This window comes from Malus sylvestris, chromosome 4 (genome assembly GCF_916048215.2).
Source record: "Malus sylvestris chromosome 4, drMalSylv7.2, whole genome shotgun sequence".
Taxonomy (NCBI): Eukaryota; Viridiplantae; Streptophyta; class Magnoliopsida; order Rosales; family Rosaceae; genus Malus; species Malus sylvestris.
Genome location: NC_062263.1, coordinates 23,565,906 through 23,575,589, shown reverse-complemented (window position 1 = coordinate 23,575,589; position 9,684 = coordinate 23,565,906).

Here is a 9,684-nt window from a genome sequence, read left to right as displayed (position 1 = left end):
TTGTGTCCCGTTGTCAATAAAAAAAAAATGGTTTGTGAGATTTTTATTTTCACGTACGCTGATCAATGCAAAATTTGGAAAAAAGACTAAGACTTCAAAGTCTATAAATCAACAAATCAACTCAACAATATCACAATTCCACAGCATGACATATCATCGACGTTCTTCTTCGACTTGGCTAAGCTGGTACTTGTGTGCAGGGGCGAAATTTTTCGCCCTCTTCCCCACTTTCTTTCTTTGAGCACATTTATTAGTCAGTCAATCGCCTTAGCCGGTTAGCCCCACTAGACAGATGTGGAAAGACTTCAAAATCAACGACGCAAAAGTCAATGCAAAAAAAGCACAAGTCTTTGAGCACCTTTTTCCCAATTGGCTGGCCAATGGCCCTACCATACAGATGTGGAAAGACTTCAAAGTAAACAAAGCACAAGTCTTTTGGACTGTAGCTAGTTGCAGGTTTCAGTCTCAATCAAAATTAAAGACAGATAAATGAAGAAACCGAAGAGAAATAGAGACAATTAAAGTTTACAAACGCTTGGACCAACTCAAAAGACTTACACAAATTAAAACAATATTAACTAAACATTAATCAGATGGAAAATCAGAAGTCCGATTTTTGTTACAAAACTTAAAACACTAATTTAGAGGCCTAAACGACCCTGGATGATCAAAATTCATCCTATCTCATGGCATCGTTTCCTTTCTAAAAAAGTATTATGGATCCTCGTAGCTCGGACTCCAAATAGACATATTTTCACTGTGTTCTTTTATCTTCTGACGATCATCTCCTCGAAGTATTCTGTCATTTGTTCAACATAACTTCGTCAAATCCTTGCGTGCATGCAGTACCGTGCTGGCCCTATGCCTACTCTCCTTTTCCATGCCCGTTCTTTTTTAGTACCCTTCTTTTCTGGCAAATGCAGAGAGGAGAAGATAACAAAGACTTGATAAGTCAAGCCAACCACACATTTCATGCATGGAAGCCTTTTCCAGTTCCGTAAGGTCATTAACATTTAAACCAATCAACACATGATAAATATATATATATATATATATATATATATATATATATATATATTAACATTTCAAGATTTTTTCTAATAAAATTTTCTTTCTTAAAAAATGAATTATAAATTTTTTTTTCTGATGAAATTAGCCTTGGGGTTTTTATATGTATTTTTTTTTTGTCAGTTTTGATTTTTTTTGTTTGGAGGGTCCCAAATTTTTTGGTGAAACCTTAAGACACCAAATTATACTTTTGACTTTCTAATATTAAAGATTAAAGATATAATGAAGCCTCTAAATAACCTATATAATAAGTTGACATATGTAAAACTAGCCTCTCCGCACGCGAGAGGCATTTTTGCATCACGGGCGCTACGCGCCCCTAAAGGTGTATTGTGTTTTTTTTTTCTATTGTAATTGTCAAGATATATTTTAGATGTATTGGGCAAAGATGAACTTTATCTTTATCATGCACGTCTTAAAAAGTTGTCATATTTTTTGTTTTCACTTTGCCTAAAGTAATGATTTAAATGTTATTCATGCAATTGTCAAACAACATCATCCGGAAGCAAGTTCCTACCTAAAGTTCATAAACAATAGTAAGTAGATGTGAATAAAAAAAAGTAGATGAAAACATTAAGTACTTATAGCAAAATACAAAACATCTTAAATGTCAAAATATAAAACCTACATCACAATATGTCCATTTTTCACAATACCCATAAAGTCTATATGTCATTGTTTCTTTTGAAAAGAAAGTTGACATCAATGCTGCAATTTCCACCCATTCGTTCCTGTTGATGCACAAAATCAACGAAGACTTTGGTACAACAGAAAGTGTCAGGTTTTGTGACCTTCGCTTGGTTGCTTCGGTCACTAGTGAGGATAAGTACGTAAATGAATAGAGACAGAGAAGCAAACACAGGATGTACGTGGTTCACCCAGATTGGCTACGTCCACGGAGTAGAGGAGTTCTTATTAGTAGTGAAGGGCTTACACAAGTACAAAGGATCAAGCTCTCAATTTAGTGAGTTCTTGTGAATGATTTAACACAAATGGCATTAGGCAATATTGTGGGGGGAATGACCCCTATTTATAGAAAAACTTGTAGCTTTGTCACATTGACATGTGTCATGTTATGATTGGTTCTTGATGTTGACACGTGATGCGCTCTGATTGGCTTCTAATCTTGACACGTGTCGAGTAGTGAATGGCCTCCTGGTCGGAGGGGAACTCTTCTGGGTCCTTGACAGTATAGCGTTGGCCGGTGCTCGGTAGTTTCGGGATTGGTCAAGTATGGTACAAACAGTGCTCCCCTAAGTTCCCGAGTGAGGGAAACTCCTCGGTTGGGGACTTGCAAGATCCAATCCCTTGAGTAATCACGAAACTTCTAAGTACCGAAGTGTGGTCTGATCTTCATCTGCCCTTCTCTGGAAGTACCTTTCCTCCATCCGGGAATGGTGTATTTAGCTGATGTTGACGCACAAGGTAATGTATCAAAAGGAGGCGAAGCTTAGTTGTAGTTTCAGGCTTAGTCAAGTGTGATACAAACCCTATAGTAGGAGTCCCCCAAGTCGCCGAGCTAGGAGATCTGCCGAAAGAGGTGACAGACAAGGTAAGCAGTCAAACTTCCAAGTAAGCAACCCAGGATCAGAGGTTTGACTTCGGCTTCCGGTTGATTGTTCTCATTCTCCTTGTCTCTCATTCAACTGCCAGGATAAGGAGAAGCAAATGGATAAGAGATGATATGAGATACTTTTGCTTTTGAAGAAGTAACTTTCCACAGGCTTATTCTTGAACTGTGCTGGAGGGTTTTCTGGTGCCCTTCAGAGTATAAGGCCGACTCAAAAATTTGAGGGTCAAAACAAGTCCATCAAATCTAGAGTACGTTCGACCTTGATGATATGGGATACTTTTGCTGTTGACGGAATAATGAATGTGGTATGGAAAGGTGTCGTGTTGTAGTGATCTGTTTCAGCTCACCGTTGAACCTTCTGCTTCAATCTTTTGCATGGCAGAAGTGGTGTGCAACCTTTGCATTTAAATGGTCCTTCAGAACATTCTTTCATAGTGACTCATCCACGCTTGGCAGCTTCAGTGTAAAGAGCCAATATCTGATCAACTGTCATGAGGTATTTGCCGGTGGAATTCGTGACCTTGACAGCAGTTGAGGATGAGTACTCGAGAGCAATGCTAAGTAAGCAACCAGGTAAAGGCTCCAGGCAGTCAGTTCCAAATTGGAGGTTTGATTTCAGGTTCCGACTGACTGCTCTCTTTCTCCTTGTCCTGCAGGTGTGGACAAGGACAAAGACAAAGACATGGAGAAAGCATGATATGGGATACTCTTGCTTTCGACCCTGATGATATGAGATACTCTTGTTCTTGGTGTGGCTTATTTGCTGAGGTATTATCGGGGGGAAATAAAGCTGAGTATTTCGAGAGGTTATGTTGAGGGTGCCTTTTCGAATGCGAGAAAGGGTTGAGCATTTTTGCAGGTTTGCCTGTCCGTTGAGGAGGGAGGTCAATGTATATAGGGATTTCCCAATAACAAGTAGTAATGCTATTCCTTTACCCTTCTTGGTCACAGCAATGTAGTGGGAGCTGCCAGCTTCACGTGTTTTAATTTTGTGAGAGCACTTTGAAAAAGTGGTATGTGGTATCTGGAAAGCTGATATTACGTGTGGAGATTACAGACAAGCTTTATCTAAGGAAATCTGGCTCTCGAAGTTCTGAGAGTTGTGCCTCTTCGGTTTTCGAACAAGCAATCCCGTCGAGGATCTGACTCTCGAGATTCGGAAAGCGGTGCTACTCCGGTTTTTGAGAAAGTAATTATGTTGGGAGTCTTTTCTCGAATGTGAGTAAAGGTTGGACGTTCTTGCCAACCTGTCTTGCCGCAAAACACGGAGGTCGACACACATAGGGACTTTCCAGTTGTCAAGCAGTGGTGCTGTTCCTTTACCCTTATGGGTAATAGTAGGGTAGCTGGAACTTCGAAATTCTCGTGCCTAAACTTTGTCAGAGATCTTTGACAAAATTATATGTGGTACCCGAGGAGTTGATGGTGCATATGGAGAGCGGTGATTGAACAGTAAGATTCACGTGCTTTCTACTTCACCAGAAATCTTCGACAGATTGCCCGTAATTTCCGCAAAGCTGAGTGTGGATGTGACAGGTGCTGACGAGGCTGAAAAAGCAGGTGCTTCTTCGATTTCTGAGATCGGCCCTTGTGGTCTCTGAGCAGCCCAGCTTTTGAGAAAGCAAACGCCTCTTCGATTTCTGAGATCGGCCCTCGTGGTCTCTGAGCAGTCCAGCTTTTGAGAAAGAAAACGCCTCTTCGATTTCTGAAGCTCCGTCGAGTGCAGATTTTTATAGAGGCTGGCATTAAGTTCCACAGCACACTTGAATCTCTACCAGTAGAAGCTCATTTCTTGAACTTCTAAGATCTTGATTTGTCTGACCTCTTCCCTCTTCAACACATTTGAAAATGTCTGGACCCTCCGACCGTCGTTTTGACTTGAACCTTGGAGAAGAGACAGCCACGCCTTCTCCAGACAACATATGGCGCCCATCCTTCATATCCCCTACTGGTCCTCTTACCGTTGGGGATTCTGTGATGAAGAATGATATGACCGCTGCAGTGGTGGCCAGGAACCTTCTCACTCCCAAAGATAACAGACTACTTTCCAAACGGTCTGATGAGTTGGCTGTTAAGGACTCTTTGGCTCTTAGTGTTCAGTGTGCAGGTTCTGTGTCTAATATGGCCCAACGCCTATTTGCTAGAACCCGCCAAGTTGAATCATTGGCTGCTGAAGTGATGAGTCTCAAACAGGAGATTAGAGGGCTCAAGCATGAGAATAAGCAGTTGCACCGGCTCGCCCATGACTATGCTACAAACATGAAGAGGAAGCTTGACCAGATGAAGGAATCTGATGGTAAGGTTTTACTTGATCATCAGCGGTTTGTGGGTTTGTTCCAAAGGCATTTATTGCCTTCGTCCTCTGGGGCTGTACCTGGTAATGAAGCTTCAAATGATGAACCTCCAATGCCTCCTCCTTCTGGGGTTTTGTCAAGTACTGAGGCTCCGGATAACCACCCTCCGGTGCTTTCTCTTTCTGGGGCTCTACCGACTGCTGAGACTTCCCTTAAGCAACCTTTGTGAAGGCTCCCTTTTGTTTGTTTATTTTGACTCATGTATATGTACATATTTGTGGCTTATCGAAAATATTAATAAATAAGCTTTGCTTCATTTCAACATATTGTGTTAAATACACCAAAGCCTTCTTCATAAAGTTCTTTGAATTTTTGCTTTTGTTGAAACCTGTATTGTTGAAGCTTTGTGAGTGAAGCATGTAGTTTGAGGTAGTGTTCCCTTAATTTCTCGAGTGAGGAAAACTTCTTGGTTGGAGACTTGAAAAATCCAAGTCACTGAGTGGTTGTGAGACTTCCGAGTATCAGGGTGCAGTAGCATATGATGGGAGTCCCCCAAGTCTTCAGGCGAGGAGAGTTGCCGAATGAGATGTCTTGCTTGCTACTAATATGTCAAAGTAACGAAGGCTTGTTTTGATGTCACACCTTCATATATGCCTTATCCAAAAATATTTCAAGCTAGGTTTAGCTTTGGGAGGGCCCAAAATTTTTGTGTAGCCCAAAACTGCTCATTTGTTTGCAAGCCCACGAAAAGAAGGGATCTAGTGCCTTTGTTCATTTGTTATTTGTGTGGCAAGCCCAAAGAGGAGAACATGTTTGTGCCCACTCCCCTTTATTTAGTTTTTTGTGAAGCCCAATGTATTCTTGCTGCATATTGGGAGGTAGATAAATAATAACAATGAGACTCAAAGTCTCATCCCTTTGCCTGTGTCTTCTTCCCCATTTCCCCGGACTTTGTTCAATATGGCACTGTGCACTTATTCCTTTTGTCCATCACTTTTGGTGGCTTTTGGCTATTCTTTTGACTGGCCTTTTTCTTTCTTTGCTGGAAAGGTCTTCATGTCCTCACAAAAATCTGAATGAGTCCAAAGGCATGATGAAGGAAAGTGGGTGTTGGAGCCAAGGAAGGGAATGAAGGAGTTAACGGAGAGGGTGCAGTAGCTCTGCAATAAAACATCATGTTCTGTGGCTCAAATCGCAAAACCATCTTCATGAAAGTTGTTCCTTAGCTCGTGAACTACAACATATCCGAATTGGAGATCCATCGGAGCTGTATAACTCAAGAAATTCAGGTATGATGACTGACTGTTTATCATTTGTCTGTCAACCCGTCAGATTTGTTGTGAGCTTTGAAACTCTATTTTCTCTTGCTCAGATCAGCATGCTTTCTTCATTGAAGTTGTTCCTTAGCTTGTGAACTACAACATATCCAAATTTGAGGTCCCTCGGAGCAGTATAATTCCAGAAATCCAGGTATGATGAGTGACTGTTTATCATTTGTCTGTCAACCCGTCAGATTTGTTGTGAGCTTTGAAACTCTATTTTCTCTTGCTCAGATCAGCATTCTTTCTTCATTGAAGTTGTTCCTCAGCTTGTGAACTACAACATATCCAAATTTGAGATCCCTCGGAGCAGTATAACTCCAGAAATCCAGGTATGATGAATGACTGGTTATTATTTTTCTGTCAACCCGTCAGATTTGTTGTGAGCTTCGAAACCCCATTTTCTCTTGCTCAGATCAGCATACTTTCTTCATTGAAGTTGTTCCTCATCGTCTCTTTCATAACATATCAAAAATTCAGAATGAACTAATGGTTAAATATTTCCAGATCTTCGAAACATCACAGCAGCTTCGAAATCTGCAAGAATCCGACTGTCATGCTTGGAGCTTCAACACTTTAATTTCCGTGGCTCAAACAGAAATGGTTCCTTCTTGAAAGTTGTTCATCTGCTCAAGAACTAGAGGGTGTCCAAAATTCAGCTCCATTGGAGAAAAGCAGCAGCTGCAAAAATTTGATAGAGGAAAGGAGGCGAAGCTTTGTTGGATTTCTAGGCTGGGGAAGATTCCAGTTTTTTGTAGCAACTTCAGTACTGGTGAATTGCTTGTATTTTTGTCCATAACTAAATTTTGGACTTTGAATTATTATTTGATCTATTATAATATGTTTGGGAACATATATAAGTGAATAAATAAGAAGGAAGATTTTGGGCCCTTATGGGTGTAAAACAAAAAATGTTTATGTTTACCCAAGTGTTTTTGTACAAGTTCAAGGGCATCTTGGGTTTTGTGAACAAAATTTGTTTCTTTGGAGCAAGGTTTTGTGTTGAAGCTTTGTAGGTGAAGCTTTGATGGTGAAGCTTTGTAGATGAAGCTTTGTAGATGAAGTTTTCTAGGTGAAGCTTTGATGGTGAAGCTTTGATGGTGAAAGTATGTAGAGGGAGCTTTCTAGGTGAAGATTTTTTAGGTGAAGCTTTGTAGGTGAAGCTTTTTTAAGTGAAGCTTTTCGGGTGAAGTTTTTTTTTTTTTTTTTGGTGAAGCTTTGTGGGTTTGTGGGTGAAGCTTTGGAGGTGAAGCTTTTCGGGTGAAGCTTGTTGGGTGAAGCTTTTTAGGTGAAGCTTTGTGGGTGAAGCTTTGGAGGTGAAGCTTTGGAGGTGAAGCTTTTCGGGTGAAGCTTGTTGGGTGAAGCTTTTTAGGTGAAGCTTTGTGGGTGAAGCTTTGGAGGTGAAGCTTTTCGGGTGAAGCTTTTTGGGTGAAGCTTTTTAGGTGAAGCTTTTTGGATGAAGCTTTTTTTTTTTTTTTTTTTTTTTTTTTTTTGCGCTTGACACGGTCTTCATTTGCTTGTTTTGTAGTGACTGTGGAAGACGGATTGCTTTCTGATTGAGAAGGGTTCCGGCATCGCTTGCTATGAATGTAAAAGAGTGAGGGCTGAGTTGACTAAATTACCTCTTTATTGAATTCATTGCCAAATGGCCTTCATTACATAGGATGCCGAACGGCTATAGCTCAACACTTGTACATCGTGAGTCTATTTGTAGTAGTACTTCAAGTGATCAGCGTTCCATGGATGGCCAAGGGTCTTGCCATCGGAGCTTCTAAGTGTGTAAGAGCCAGGGCGACTGATGCCAATGACTTCATACGGTCCATCCCAGTTTGGACTAAGTGTGCCTTCACTCGGGACTCTGTCGCAGAGTAATCTTTTCTTTAAGACCCAGTCTCCTATTTTGAAAGAACGAGGCTTGACCCTAGAGTCATAATAGTTGGAGATGCGCTGCTTGTAGGCGACATTCCTCAAGTGAGCTTGGTTTCTGTGTTCCTCGACTAAATCCAAGTTGAGGGTGAGTTGTTTGTCATTTTCACTTTGAATGTAGTTCTGGACTCGGAATGTTGCTTGCTCGAGCTCAACAGGGACAACCGCCTCTGTGCCAAAGGCAAGTGAGAATGGAGTTTCTCCTGTTGAAGTCCGATATGAAGTGCGATATGACCAAAGAACTTGGGGTACAAATTCTGGCCAACAGCCTTTAGCTTTGTCTAAGCTGGTTTTCAAAGTGCGCTTGATTATTTTGTTGATGGCCTCAACTTGTCCATTAGACTGGGGATGAGCTGGAGAGGCAAAGCATAAGTTGATGTTGAACTTAGAGCAGAACAACCTGAACTTCTTGTTGTCAAACTGTCGCCCATTGTCAGTGACTATCGCATTGGGAATGCCGAATCTACAAAGGATGTTCTTCCACACGAAGTCTTCTATCTTTGCCTCAGTAATGGTTGCCAAGGGTTCTACTTCGGCCCACTTTGTGAAGTAGTCCACTGTAACGACTGCGTAACAGACTTTGCCCTTCCCTGCCGGCATTGGGCCGATCAAATCAAGTCCCCACTGGGCGAAGGGCCAAGGGCTGATCATAGGAGTAAGGGGCTCTGGAGGCGAATGAGGAATAGTCGCATATCGTTGACATTTGTCACATGAGCGGGATACTTTGATGGCATCCTGGTGGAGTGTTGGCCAGTAATATCCTTGGCGAAAAGTCTTGTGTGCTAGGGACCGAGATCCAGCATGATCTCCACAGACTCCCTCATGTATTTCCCGAATGACGATTTCCGCCTCGGCAGGCGTAAGACACCTTAAGTATGGCAGGCTAAAACCTCGCTTATAGAGTTGATCATTGATGATCAGGTAGTGGGTAGACTTGTATCGAATTTGCTTAGCCTGGACTTTATCATTTGGGAGGGTGCCATGAGCAAGGAAATTATAGATCGGGGTGATCCAACTATCCCCCTGTTGTAAGTTGCATACTTCTGCGGCCATGGTGTTTGGTGTTGCCAACAGTTCGACATGAATTTTTCTTCCAATCTTGTCTTCCACAGCTGAGGCGAGGCGAGCTAGGGCGTCTGCATGACTGTTTGCCGCTCGAGGAACTTGGGTGATCTGGTAGTGGAAGTGCTTGAGCAAAAGTTGTGTTTGCGCAAGATATGCTGCCATGGAGCTGTCCTTAGCATCAAAGTTGTTGGTAACCTGGTTGACCACTAATTGGGAGTCACTGAAAATATCAATTTGTTTAACCCCGAGGTGTTTGGCCAAACGTAATCCTGCTAGAAGGGCTTCATACTCGGCCTCATTGTTTGATGCCTTGAATTTGAAACGAAGAGCATACTCCATTGCTACTTTGTCGGGCGTAGTCAAGACTAGTCCCGCTCCACAGCCCTGTTGGTTGGATGAGCCATCAACATACAGACTCCATGCTGAGGTCGTTGGTTCT